The sequence below is a fragment of the Anopheles coluzzii genome, chromosome X (genome assembly GCF_943734685.1).
Source record: "Anopheles coluzzii chromosome X, AcolN3, whole genome shotgun sequence".
Taxonomy (NCBI): Eukaryota; Metazoa; Arthropoda; class Insecta; order Diptera; family Culicidae; genus Anopheles; species Anopheles coluzzii.
This window is the reverse complement of record NC_064669.1, coordinates 20,165,123-20,179,400: the sequence shown is the minus strand read 5'-3', so window position 1 is coordinate 20,179,400 and position 14,278 is coordinate 20,165,123. Positions and strand designations below refer to the sequence as shown.

Sequence of the window (14,278 nt, the reverse complement as noted above, 5' to 3'; positions counted from 1 at the left end):
TAAATGAGAAAAACTCAACTGCATTAAAAAAAGGGAGTTTGCTACACGCGCCGAAGCCTACGATGAACTCAAAAAAAAATGGAGGAGTAATCGGACACGGAAGTATATGAGCAAGTTTTGCTGCGTCCGCAAAGACAACGACACCAGCGCGTTGAAGATTGTTTAAATTTTGTGAAGCAGGATTTTAACGAGATTGCGGAACCAACCTCAGACGACGAATTATGGTATTCCCACGGATGATGAAGAAATGATCTTCTTAAATACCATTGATCATGTAAGTATGAGGAACTTGACTTAATACAAGCAAGTCGATACATGTTGAGCAAATAAACAAGTGGCATTTAGGCAAAATATGTGTGAGTTAATGTTCATGTTTTGTTGTTATTTTAGCTGACTGAATTAGATCAAACGCAGCTTCCATTGAAAGAGCAGAGTCAATGTTCTACACCACACATCGTCTATGTCGATCCAGCTTCAACTGTGCAGAATCTAGAATCTACACAGCTCGCGAACATCATCAATAACCAAATGCATATCATGGAAAACCAAGACAAAATAATGCGGCCCGCGGGCCGCCAGTTTGACATACCTGCTCTAGAGGATCCAAAAGAAAAAATGGAGAACAATCAACCGCTGGAATCACCAGCGAGGAAACGGAGAAAGTGGGACTAAAATTGAAAAAAAACTCGTACTCTTTTTCTTAGACTAATTGTGTTGGCAGATAAAGATTTTTCTGAAATGGAGTGCGACGATTTTTTCAAAAGAATTATCAGAAATAGCAAGCGAAGAGTAGATGCCAAAACAATAACATCAAAGCATCGTACCAGATCTAAACGTCCCAAACATAACGAAAATATTTCTAAACATAAATCAGACGAACAGGTTAAGGAAGGAAGTTAGAGCAGCCTTTTATATTATATTTTTCCTTGTAAGAACAACTTTGTTGGCCGTGTCATTTTATTCAACCACTTGGTGTTTTTTTTTCTTTTTAAAAGATATTTCATATTTTTCCTTAGTTCAATACGTACTGAAATCCCTTATCTAAATTTGATTCACTTACAAATAAGATTTGTATCGCGCATTTATTAGAATTTTAATAAAAACAATGCAACAATGGTATAAGTACTACCTCTTTACATTTTGGAATAGGAACTGCTACATTTTACATTTAATATCTTTGATTGTGCACAGCATCTCTGAGCTCTTTTCCAAAGAAGAAACATAAATATGAAGAAAAGACGACTTAACCGGCGTTTCGAAAAATGATTTTTGATCTTTTACTGGTTTTCCTTTATTCTGAATTGTACCACTGGTTTCAAAAACATACTTCATTTCTACTATTTGATTACTCTTCGTTAAAAACCACTTATTAGCCCCATCGTTCTTCAAACAGAACTCCTCAAATTCCACGCATGCATATTTCATTTCATTGCACAATGGGCAGTTTAGAACAAATTTCGGGATAAAATTATTTTTGCAGAAATTGTTAGTTTTTATCGTTTGTAGTAAAGTGTTATGATAGTAAATAACATTTTATATGTAGTATGCATCCATACCAGCAGGTGGCGGTACATAAAATAGTGTTTTAAGGGATCTTTGCTTTGTTTTTTTAATTTTGTGCGTTTTTTTCTTGTATTTGTTATTTCTAATAGTATAAACCATTTTAAAATATACTGTGATGTTCCATAATATATAAACAAAGCATAATAATTTTGAATAAGATAATATTTTCTGCTTTTTATAGGACAATTGTAGCTAATTCTCATCACTTTTACTCACAGGTAGTACAAATATTAAAAATGTACATACACAACCTAGGTGGATGCTATTACAAGCTCCTAACGTCTAGTTCACATTTCTGAAGACATGAATAAATGCATTTAAATAATTAGATAGAGCAGGTACATTGAATTAAAGTAGTTCCCAAATTCGTAATGAAAAGCTGCACATATTTTTTGTCTTTGAAGGTTAAAATTGTAAATCTGTTGTTTAAAAAAATAGGAATTACACATTTTCCTGGGCATTGATATCACACAATATTCATCCAATACTTTTCCAAGTCCTGAACTGCCTTCAGAAGGGATAATAAAAATAAAAATCTGATGTTCTTGGTTTTACAACTATCTGAAAAATCAGAATTCAACTATAGCTACAAGCAAAGTATTTACTTAATTTGTAAAGTTAAACCCTGTATTTGTTTTAGTGTGCAGGTGCGGGGTAGCTACTGATATTGAACTGGTTAACGAATCAGAGTAATACAGCTCATTATACAAAATGTCCTTCTGGATGCATTTTCTTACTTGCAAAATATTCTTTGTAGCATATTCCCCTCTATCCTTATACTTAGTTTGTCATGACTTTTGGGAGTTTCTTCTCCCAAAACGGCAATAGATGCTGGTGTATTCATAACATTTTGCTGTTATGCGTATAATTTTAGAATTCTTTTCCTTACATCCGTCTATAATCTGGAGCAGTACCAAAAGGTATTTGGTTCTGATTTGCTTCATTATATTTGTTGGAAACTGTTATAAGGTTCCAACAAACTGTCAGCTAAGGCGATGTTTTGTGTATGGACATAGGCATAAAAAGGGAGAAAACCGCGCAAAAGGGGACAATTGCGATAAAAACACCCAAGAGCGAAGATAACGGAGAATAAATAAAAAAACTAATTTTTTGGTGCACCCTCAGTGCTTACCTATCAAATTCACTTTGTTCTCTTATTTTTTTGGTTAGAGCGCCAGTTTCTAACATTCCAAAAAATTAGTTTGGAACACATCGACGCTTAAAACTAAATCGCGAAACGAAAAATATCGGTAGCCACCGAAGTACCGTTAGTGTTGAATCGCGCGCGTGATAAAAAGGAAAACGTTCACTAGGTTGAGTAGTGCAAACACCATGGATTTTATGCAGTATTTACACGGAGTGGAACGGGAGAAAGCAAACCCGTTTTTCCCGTAGCGAGTCGGACGGCAGGACGCAATAGTTCCTTCACAACGTCCTTTGGCTCGCTCATAATGTGTGAAGCTGTAGCAGAATCTTCGCGTGAGGCGGGCACGAGCAGGTGCGTCACGGGCCGTGACGCGACACCAAGAATGCAGGTGCGGGACCACATCGCGACAGATTCGATCCATGACTCCAGGGCTGCAGTAATGACTACCGGCAACATAGGTGAGACCTTTTCCAACTATCGGGACGTAGCGTATCGTGTCTATCGGGAATTGGTGCTTCAATTTACGCAAGCGGAAGCGTTGCGTCTGCAAAACGCTGAGACTCAGCGTAAGATCCGCGAATCACAGAAAAGACAGCAACGAATAAAGCAACTAGAGCGTGAGTTAAATGATATCCGTGAGCTTGAAAAGGATGAGGAACGGTGCCGGGCAACAGATCGTTCGGGCGCACCGTATCCTGATCAATTTGGCTACGGGCATCACGAGCCGCACGGGGACATGTTCCGGGGTCAAACCCCTTCCCCGCCGTGTATTGACCTCGACCGCGGTGGTGATGCGAATCGGACGCACGTCAGTGGCGACACAACTACACACACATGCCCTGATAAACGTCATAACCGCGCAGTGATCCACAACACACACAATCTAAAATCGTTCACTAATACTACCAACGCGACATTACACACAAACACTGTCTTAGAAGACACGTACATCGAGGCTCATCACCGTTTCTGGCTGCGTCCTGCGGGGTTGAAAGATGCTACAAGTGGCGGTGAGGCCACCTTTGAAAGACAGGAATTGATCGAGGAAAGCGAAGTTTTAGAACCATCGGAGTCAGGTGCTTACTTCGAACCCTGCGTTGCAATCGAGCTCGAGGAAGTCATGCCACGACTGAGCTTGAAACCATGGTCTGAGGTGCTGCAGCTAGGAGAACGAAGCACTGGAGGGGAGACATACTCGCGCGACGGCTCGAACCATGTCCCACGTTCGTCAAGGAACAGAATTTCTATCCCGGAATCTAGAGAGATTGGGAGGATGGAGTCTTCTGTGTCGTCGAGAAGGGATCCGGTCTGGTCGATCGTGAGGGATCTTGCCACTAAATGTTGCCTGCTGCAGTGCCACATTGGACTACCTCATGGAAAAATGAACGGCTTGTGGCGGTATGTACGGCTGAAACAAAAGCTTAATTTAATTTCAGCAGCAGATAAAGGGAAGTCAGGATACTCATGCCAAATCATCCGTGCGTATCGTGGTACCATCCGGTGCTGGGAAACGTTTATAGACAGCTCTGCGAGTACAGTATCGGACAGAAAGATAGGGCATTGGTTTTTTAACGCACCGTGCACCCGTTGGGCCAAGTTTATGTGTGGTTTGTATGTGTTTGTGTTTGTGTGTGTGTGTATGTGTGTGTGTATGTGTGTGTGTGTGTGTGTATGTGTGTGTGTGTGTATGTGTGTGTGCATATGTGTGTGTGTGTGGATGTATGTTTGAATGTGTATTGATGTGTGTGTTTGTTTCACAAGTAGGTCGTTTCGGATAGATTTGTAAGTAGTTTTTTGTGTTTTGGGTTAGGTTTTTGGTGTGATAAGCAGGACCACCGCCCTCGCGATCAGTGTGTTTTCGATATATTAACAATGTTACGGTCTTCTTTCGCCATGGACTTCTGAGGACGTCCGGTTGACTTGCGCGTTTCGGTTGTCCAAGCGCGTTTCAGTTGTCTAAGCACGTTTCGGTTGTCCGAAGCGCGTTTGCGACAAAAGTGCGCGATCGTTCCATTACGAACTCGATCCTTTTGCGCTTAATGCCAGCAGCAGCCATTCGCTTTTACATATGGCGCTTATGATCGGTACAACGTTTACCTCGACCCATTGTTACTAACATTGCTTGCTTGGACCGTCAAGAACGCGCTGGTTAAAAACTTGGACACGGCTGATCCTGTGCTCTGCCTGCGTTCTACTTCTATACGCGATGAATTACATCGTTTTGGAGCAGCGAAAACATCGCATGGATAAAACTATCAACGAGTACGCGAGTAAGCGTCTTCCCTTCAAAATCGAGAAAAGAATACTGCCGCGCTCATGAAACAAAATGCCCATTGAAAAGAATAACTGCGCGCCTGCTCAATGCACGCACAAAGTTTACCATTCGCACACAACGTGCAACGCAGAGATGCACGAAGGCCTTTCAATGGCGTGCACTGGAGAAACACCTGTGAGGGAATGCCGAGTTCATTGCTATTGTGCGCGTGTCCATTTCGCACCGGTGTCGCATTCACATTCATGAAACAGCACACCTGCGTTTTCGTCCGAGGAACAAGCGCTGCTGTCGATGCAAACTTTAGTTTTTATCCAAGTGTAAACGCACAATGTTTCACATGATAACACACATAATAAGAATACTTTCAACGCAATATGACATCATGACAAGCTATGTTTTTCAGACACAAACCCGCGCACTTGCAAATACACATTAAAAAGCACACTCTCTTTCTACTACTACACACACACACACATGCACACACACACACACACACACACACACACACACACACACACACACACACACACACACACACACACACACACACACACACACACACACACACACACACACACACACACACACACACACACACACACACACACACACACACACACACACACACACACACACACACACACACACACACACACACACATACACACACATACACACATACACACACAAACACAAGTAACGTGGCAAAACAAGTGCACGGTGCGTTGAAAAAAAAGGGTCCTATCTTATTGTCCGATACTGTATGTGTGTGCGGTCCGGTTGCAGAAGCTGTGAGCGATTGAACCATTGCGTACAGAGGAGAGGTGTGAGGTACAGAAGCGGGGAGCGCACGGTTCTCCGTACTGCGCTGATAGCTAATTCGCTAGGTAAAGTGAGAGGCGCCGTTACAAAAAGATTATCCGCAGCGAACAAATTCATGTGTGTAGTATGCGATCCACTTATGTGTAGAAACAGTTTTGATCGGTTTAGGCACACAACAATATCGAGATGAATTGTAATCCGTCTTTTTTGTTCAGCTACACGAGTAAGCACGTTTATTTAGCGGAAGGTAAACAAACATTAGCTGACAGTCAGAATAGGAGTGTGACAACAGTTAACGTGGTCTAGTTCGGTGGTTAGAAAGAGAGCCAACTTTGTCGCACTGGAGGGGAGAATGTTGGAAACTGTTATAAGGTTCCAACAAACTGTCAGCTAAGGCGATGTTTTGTATATGGACATAGGCATGAAAAGGGAGAAAACCGCGCAAAAGGGGACAATTGCGATAAAAACACCCAAGAGCGAAGATAACGGAGAATAAATAAAAAAAACTAATTTTTTGGTGCACCCTCAGTGCTTACCTATCAAATTCACTTTGTTCTCTTATTTTTTTTGGTTAGAGCGCCAGTTTCTAACAATATTTAATAATAAAGTCAGCAATACGGCCGAAGCCGTTCTTTCTGAATAATAAATTTAATATGAAAGTTAGGTTGGAATAGAAATTTACATATTAGATGAGCTGAAACTAAGATACACAGCTTCGTAATGGAAATTAAAGGTGATCAAAATCACGTAGAATATAGTTTTGTAGAATACACTAAATACGCTACATTAGGCTCCTATGGAGCCGCCTAGTTACGCATGTGTCTGTTTTTAGAAAAAGTTGATGTGAAAAAACTTCAATAAAATTCGCGTTCGCAAACTTTCGCAGAATATTTCTTCACAGATCGATAGTATATATATTACACTATTATGTGACATATATGAGACAACGCCACTCTATGCCACTTCCATAATGGCATCAAGTCAAAAATTAAAATGATGAAAATTTTCGGGAAGTTTTTTCAGTTATTATCGTATATTTTGGCAAAAAATTAACTTAACTCAAAATCTTTAATATAATTATAAAGCTGACTAAATATCCTTTTTAAAATGTCTAAACTTATCAAAATCGGTTCATATTTGAAAAAGTAACAAAGGTTCAAAGTTTTCCAAAAAAGTGAAAAATGTTTCTGCGTTTTTTAACAATTCTCGACTTTGAGAGGTCTTTTCTAGAGAACCAGAAAAGATAAAGAGCTCATATTTGGTATTTTTCTTAGTTTAACCCTTAGTATTAAAACCTATAATTTGGAATTGCGCTATTACAAAGTTGATTTTTTGAATTTCATCCCGGCAAATGCCCATTGTGCATTGGTGGCACCAGAATGATCTGTAGCGAAACTTTTTTTTTAAATTGGCTTCTTCAATTCCTGATTTGAAGATTGTGTTAGTACATTTTGGTGAGCAAATTCAGTGATTTCGTGTATGCGTTTTGCAATTTGAGATAAGGGTAGATTTCCAGAGTGAATTAAATTTTTAATCTCAAACAATTTGTTTTCGAAAGGATATGCACTGATACCGATCAATATGCCGAAACGCTTCACGTCTTCTACTACATGACATACACAGAATACTTTTTTTTACTGAACTTCAGTAAAATTTTACTGAATTTTTTTTAACTGAAGTTTCAGTAATCCTTTCAGTAAAAAGAATGTTTACTGAATCATTCAGTAATGTCCGGTGCTCACCAAAATGACAGCTCGTTTACTGAAATCCCAGTAAAGCCATTCTCATATTACTGATTATTCAGTAGTTGGTAGCGATTAAAAAATGACGAAATATTTCTTTTAAATTGAGCTTTTATTGATGCGCAGAGATTCCCAGTTCCTCAATTCATGTTCATACATGTTTTGTGTTGTTTTATACAGTTTTTATACTGTATTTTGCCGCCGCAAGTGTAGATGGTTCAGTAAGCGCTCACAGACACCACGCAATTTCAGCAAGCACAGTGGATTGTAGCAAACATTTTACACACCAACACGGCTGCCAATTGTTCTAAATGAATCCCGTAATCCGAAATATCACCTGAAATTTCACCAGGGTGCCTGTAAGCGCCTACAAAATCAACTTTTTGCACATCACGAACAAGTGGCTACCGCATTGTTTTGTTTAAATGATCTGACTGACAGGTCGATTTGACAGAATGAATTGCTGCATTTTCAGTAACTTGTTTTACTGATATCCAGTGAAACGACTAATTTGACACTTATTTTACTGATTTTCAGTAATATGTGTATTACTGAAATGCATTCAGTAAATTATTTTGCTGAAAGTCAGTAAAAACATGACATTCATGCTGAAAATCAGTAAAATATTCTATTACTGAACCATTTCAGTAAAAAACTTTACTGAAGCAGGATGAGAAAATTTGCTGTGTAGATTGTGAACGTTACTTGTTATGTAACCTTCTCCACATAAATCTCCAAAAATTTCTATGTAATGCAAAAAGAGCGTATGTGCCAAATTAGGAAATTTTGTATATTCATTTGAAGAGCATATAGTAACTGCACAAAATAATGACAAAAAGTGTTCGTAAACATTCGGTTTCAAAATGACTATTGAAATATAATGCAAAAATGTTCTGAATTATGTACCTTTCCAATGTGAAAGACAATCTAGACCACGGACAGATCTATGAATTTCTGATGGCATTTTTAACTGTTCTAGTAAGCCAGAAATTTCAGAAATATCTTTACTACTGCATTTTGTCCGATAAAAAGCAAATTTTCCGTCACGCCATCCAAGCAAACATTTTTTCATTATTCCCAATTCAATCAAATGAAGACAATCACTGCAAGGGAAGTCCTTGATCATGTCAATCGGTAATCGTCGAAGTATTGTCTCGTACACTTGATGCGATTTATAAGCCATCTTACGAAATGCTTTATCCGTTCGTTTTTCACAACACGTTCGTGGAAAGTAATTACAGTGTGAGATATGTGAATATTCCCCTACACAATTTTCAGATAGTTTTTAGCTACATTTCGCCTAAAACTTCCACTCAATTTTATTCTGCTCAATTTGTCAGATATGATAGCTTCTTTTGTTGGTACAAAAATATGGCAACTAGCAACTATTCTTCCAACATTGTTTTTATAATCCTGACGTGTCGGTTTTAAGAGATTATAGTTTTGACGAGCGTAAAATTAGACAGGATGGTCTTATTGCTTTGAGTTTTAGATAGATCTTAAATCAACGGTTTTTAGAAGCTCTTTACAGCACATCTACAGTGCGATTAAAATCACCCAAAAAACAACAATTTTGGTTTTAATAGGTGGTTTTGTAGGTGTTTTAAAATGTTTTAAAGATGCTCCCATTTCAAAGACTGCTTAACAAGTAAAAATTGTGTATTACGACATTTAATTCTTAGGCCAATCATGATAAAACTTTGATAAGACATGTTTAAGTCTAAAAAGCGTAGGAAATGTTCCTTGGGTTTACAGTGGGTTTAAACCGATTTGGTTATTTTATGGTGTTGGAAGAATTATGTAAATATACAAACTGCAATTATTGATTGATCCGGGGATTGATCTTCATGACTGTACCTGAGAGTGTCTGTTCTTCACGTTAGGAGCTTACCATGCTGAGAGGAAAAGGAATGGTTCGACGACGACGAAACGAGTACTGTCCGAGAAGAATGCAGCGCGCGCTCGCATGCTACGGCATATCAGAACGTGGAGAACGTGCTACGGCATAACACACACACACACACACACACACACACACACACACACACACACACACACACACACACACACACACACACACACACACACACACACACACACACACACACACACACACACACACACACACACACACACACACACACACACACACACACACACACACACACACACACACACACACACACACACACACACACACACACACACACACACACACACACACACACACACACACACACACACACACACACACACACACACACACACACACACACACACACACACACACACACACACACACACACACACACACACACACACACACACACACACACACACACACACACACACACACACACACACACACACACACACACACACACACATGCATTTCCAATTTTCGTTGTTTCCAATTTTGTTGTTTTTATTCATCATTGTCAAGAAATTCAATACGCTCTATCGACATTGACAGTTAAAATCTACTCTGGAGCAAATCGGAATTGAGCATGCCGAATTCCGATTTTCTGACTGGCATCTATCTGTCAAACCCTGTTTGAAGGATAGATTCCAACATCGAATGACAGTATTTTCCTCCTTCTAGTAAGGACTTAACGGATGCCTCCTTCAACGTCGCTACATCATACACACCGCTAGTTAATATTGATCCTTACCACCCCGCACTGGAAGTTTAATTGTGTTGCTTTGAAAACACCACATCACAAAACTCTAAAATAACGAAACGTTCATTGAATTACAAACGTATTGGTTATAACAAACTCTCTGAGTGTCTCGTCAAGTGTGATTGGTCAGTGTTGTTTAACGCTAATGATATTGATGTTGCTGTTGGTGTTTTTAATAAGTTGGTAGGGGATGCTATTGCTGCCTGCTGTCCCAAATCCGCTACTAGAAAAGGCACACCTTGGATGAACTCTAAATTATCCAAACTAATGAAAGTTCATGAAAAAGCTTATGGTGCATTCCGTAACACAAAATCAAATGATGCCAAATTAATCTACCGAATTGCACATTCTAAATATTGCTGTGTTTAACGTGTTATGTAACAGGCCCATCGTTATGTAACAGGCGTTCAGCGCTCAATGCGCAAATATCCTCGGCGTTTTTGGAGCTACATCGAATCGAAACACACAGAAAATAGCTTACCTTCAGTTATACAACTTAATGGCAATTAATAACGATTTGAAATGAAACGAAAATTGCTAACGCTATTGCCGATAATATTAATAATCAATTTTCCGTTGAACATCCTGATTAAACGGCTGCGCTTCAAACGGTACCTGGATATGCTCTCACCATTTGTGTGTCTAACGTGGATATATCACTTGTGAAGATTTCAGTGACATTAAAAAAACTAAAACCAGCAATCAACCCTGGACCTGATGATAATGTATTGAATGTAGTAACATCCTCTTGAATCCATTACACCACCTCTTCTATGTTTCGTTACATTCTGGCAAGCTCCCTGCCCAGTGGAAATTGTCTTGGATGACTCCAGTGCATAAAAAAGGCGACAAATCCTCTACAAACAATTATCGTGGCATCACATCACTGTGTACTACTACTAAGTTTCTGGAGATGTTAGTTTATGACATATTAATTGCTTATTGCCGTTTTATCGTCTCTTCTCGACAGCACGGCTTTGTCTCTAAACGATCTGTGAACACAAATCTGCTGAAGTTCTGCACTGTGTGTCACGAGGAATTTGCAGCAGGGTGTCAGGTTGATACTATCTATACGGACCTGAAGGCGGCGTTTGATCGCGTAGACCACACTACGCTTCTAGCCAAGCTGGAACGTTTGGGGTTCTACCTTTATTATTAGCTTGGCTGAACTCTTATTAAAAAAACTGTAAATACTCTGTTGGAATCAATGACGTCACTTCAAATTCAGTAGCCCATCAGGAGTTCCACAGGGGAGTAATTTAGTTGCTATTTATTTTATATATTAATGATGTTACGACCATACTGCCTAGTCTTAATTGTTTAATGTATGCTGACGATATTAGGATTTTTAATGTAATTCGAGTGCCATCTGACTGCATGGGGCTCCAGAAGCTATTAGATAAGCTTTGTGAATGGTGTGAACCCAACAGTCTACCTATCTCCGTGAACAAATGTAACGTGATATCCTTTAATCATTTAAAAACCCCCATTCAATATGATTATAAGCTACTAGGTGCTAACCTGGAACGAACATTTGTCATCCGTGATCTAGGAATTATGCTTGACACTAAACTTGATTTCCACGTCCATTACCAGACTATTATTAGTAAAGCGCACAAAATGCTAGGCTTTGTTAATCGCCACTCTAAGACTATAAAGGATATACATTGCCTTAAGTCACTGTGCTTGTCATTTGTCCAGTCAGTTCTGGCGTTTTATTCTGTTTTATGGTGCCCCTACTCGTCCATCTGGATTAAGAAACTAGAATCCGTCCAAAGAATACACCTAGTTAACACACCATGGCACGACGCTCTTTACCGCACAAGGTGCTTAATACTAGGAATTCAATCTCTCAAATATCGCCGTATGGTTGCCTAGAGTGTATTCAAAAAAGCTAACACACAACATATACGCTCCAGATCTGTTAGCACGCTTAAGTATAAACACTCCAGCTAGGATTATTAGACACTAAGCACATTTAAGTATAGACCGTAGAAGGCGACTTTATAGCTATAACGAACCTTTGTTGTATATGTCTCGCAGTTTTAAATCATCTTATCCACACATTGACTATACTATTTCGATCGATACGTATAAAAATAATCTTTTGGCTTTGTTTAACAACCTTGATCCCAATTAATGTTAGATCGTTAAGTAGCACATAATGTTAAGATTGTTGGTTTAAGTTGCTTATGCCACTGTGAAGGCCATGCAATTATTTTCTTCTTCTTCTTCTTTGGAACAACAACCGCTGTCGGTCAAGGCCTGCCTGTTACTCACTAGTGAAGTGAGCTTGGCTTTCAGTGACTTATTGTTACCATAGCAGGATAGTCAGTCCTACGAATGGGGGCACGGTCTATTCGGGACTTGAACCCATGACGGGCATGTTGTTACCAGTTGACGACTGTACCACCAGACCAGGAAACTATACCACCTGAATTTTTGCATTTGTCGCAGATGTGCATTTTACAGAATTATTATGACAGGTGGGATGTAACGGTTTTTATTCAAATCAAAACTCCTTTATCTTTTTTATGGCTCATAGAAAAATTCTGAAACATTTATAAGAGACGTGCATAAAGACATAAAGTTCTCCAAACTACTAGATTCATTATGCTGTGCAAATTTTGTGAAGTACTGAAAAAATATTTTTTACATTTTGTTTTTTTTCCAAAAATTCCTGTAAAATTTGAAATGCTATAGCTAAAAAATTATCGGAATATTGCATCGATATTGGAATGCGCATTCAAAAGTTATAAGCTTCTTAAGTCGCTGGCTACCCGGGTAGCCCGGTTGCCTGGAATAGGGATTTTGGAAAATTTAATTCTAAAAATTAGATTAATTATACTCCAGAGAAATGAGCAATCAAAATCGATTTGGCTACCCGTGTAGCCGGTTGACTGGATTAGGGTTCAGTTAATAATAAAATAAATCCAGTTTATCTAACATACAAAAAAAAAAACATAACGTAGGGGGTTTGCGCCGCTCTGGTGGTACAGTCGTCAACTCGTACGACTTAACAACATGCCCGTCATGGGTTTAAGCCCCTAATAGACCGTGCCCAAATACGTAGGACTGACTATCCTGCTATGATAACAAGAAGTCACTGAAAGCCAAGCTCACTTCACTAGTGGGTACAGGCAGGCCTTGACCGACAACGGTTGTTGTGCCAATGAAGAAGAAGAAGGGGGTTTCCGCAATCAAGTATGTTCAATGTAATTGAAGATACAGAATATGCAATAACATTTAGAACAACTAGAAATTGTCAGATTTTTTTTAATGTAAAATTATCCTTCTTTTCCTATTTTATTCACGAGGAACGAAAAGCTCGTATTGCTTAAAATTAGAGAGTACAATTATAAAACTATCATTCCATGGTTTCTATATTGCATTTATTGCGATATATATTTAATATATATATGCGATATATATAATGGATATATTTATTGCGGTTCTATATTTATGTAATTGCGATTATATAAACTAGATGGTCAAAATATACGTTAAAATAACGTTAATTATTTACTGCATGAGCTACATGCATGGTAAAAATACTTCAAAATGCGATAAATTTATTTTTCACCACCATAAACATCCTATACTGACCGATTTCATATATTTTGAAGATATAGACACGAAAATTTGGGGAGCGATTATAGAAATTAGCCGCGGTGTATAGACAAATGCAGCAGAATTATGTGTTACAACATCATCGTTCATATAAGATAGTGGTAGAAAAAAAGCCTTGGGTGATTCCCACTGGAGTAAGGTGGAAAATTTCAAAAGCTTTTCACGATGGTAAAGGTCAGTTTGATGACCAGAGAAATGAAATTCCTAGCTCCGCCGGACGATTTCGGACGATTCTGACGACTTCAGGCGATTCTGAACGATTCCGGGCCATTCCGAACGATTCCTGACGGTTCCGGGCGATTCCGTATGAATCTGTACGATTACGGACGGTTCTAGCGTGAGTGATTCAATCTACCCTTCCGAAATTTGATGAAACCGTCTGGACTCAGGTTGTTTTTTTGTTAATTTTGTCCAATTC

General features: G+C 38.9%; 1 protein-coding gene across 1 annotated transcript in view; it reads right to left on the bottom strand.

The window, feature by feature from the left end:
- The window catches only part of LOC120955849 (uncharacterized), a 271,175-nt gene that overhangs the window by 180,164 nt on the left and 76,733 nt on the right, over positions 1 to 14,278 (bottom strand). The gene's annotated exons all lie outside the window — the stretch shown is intronic.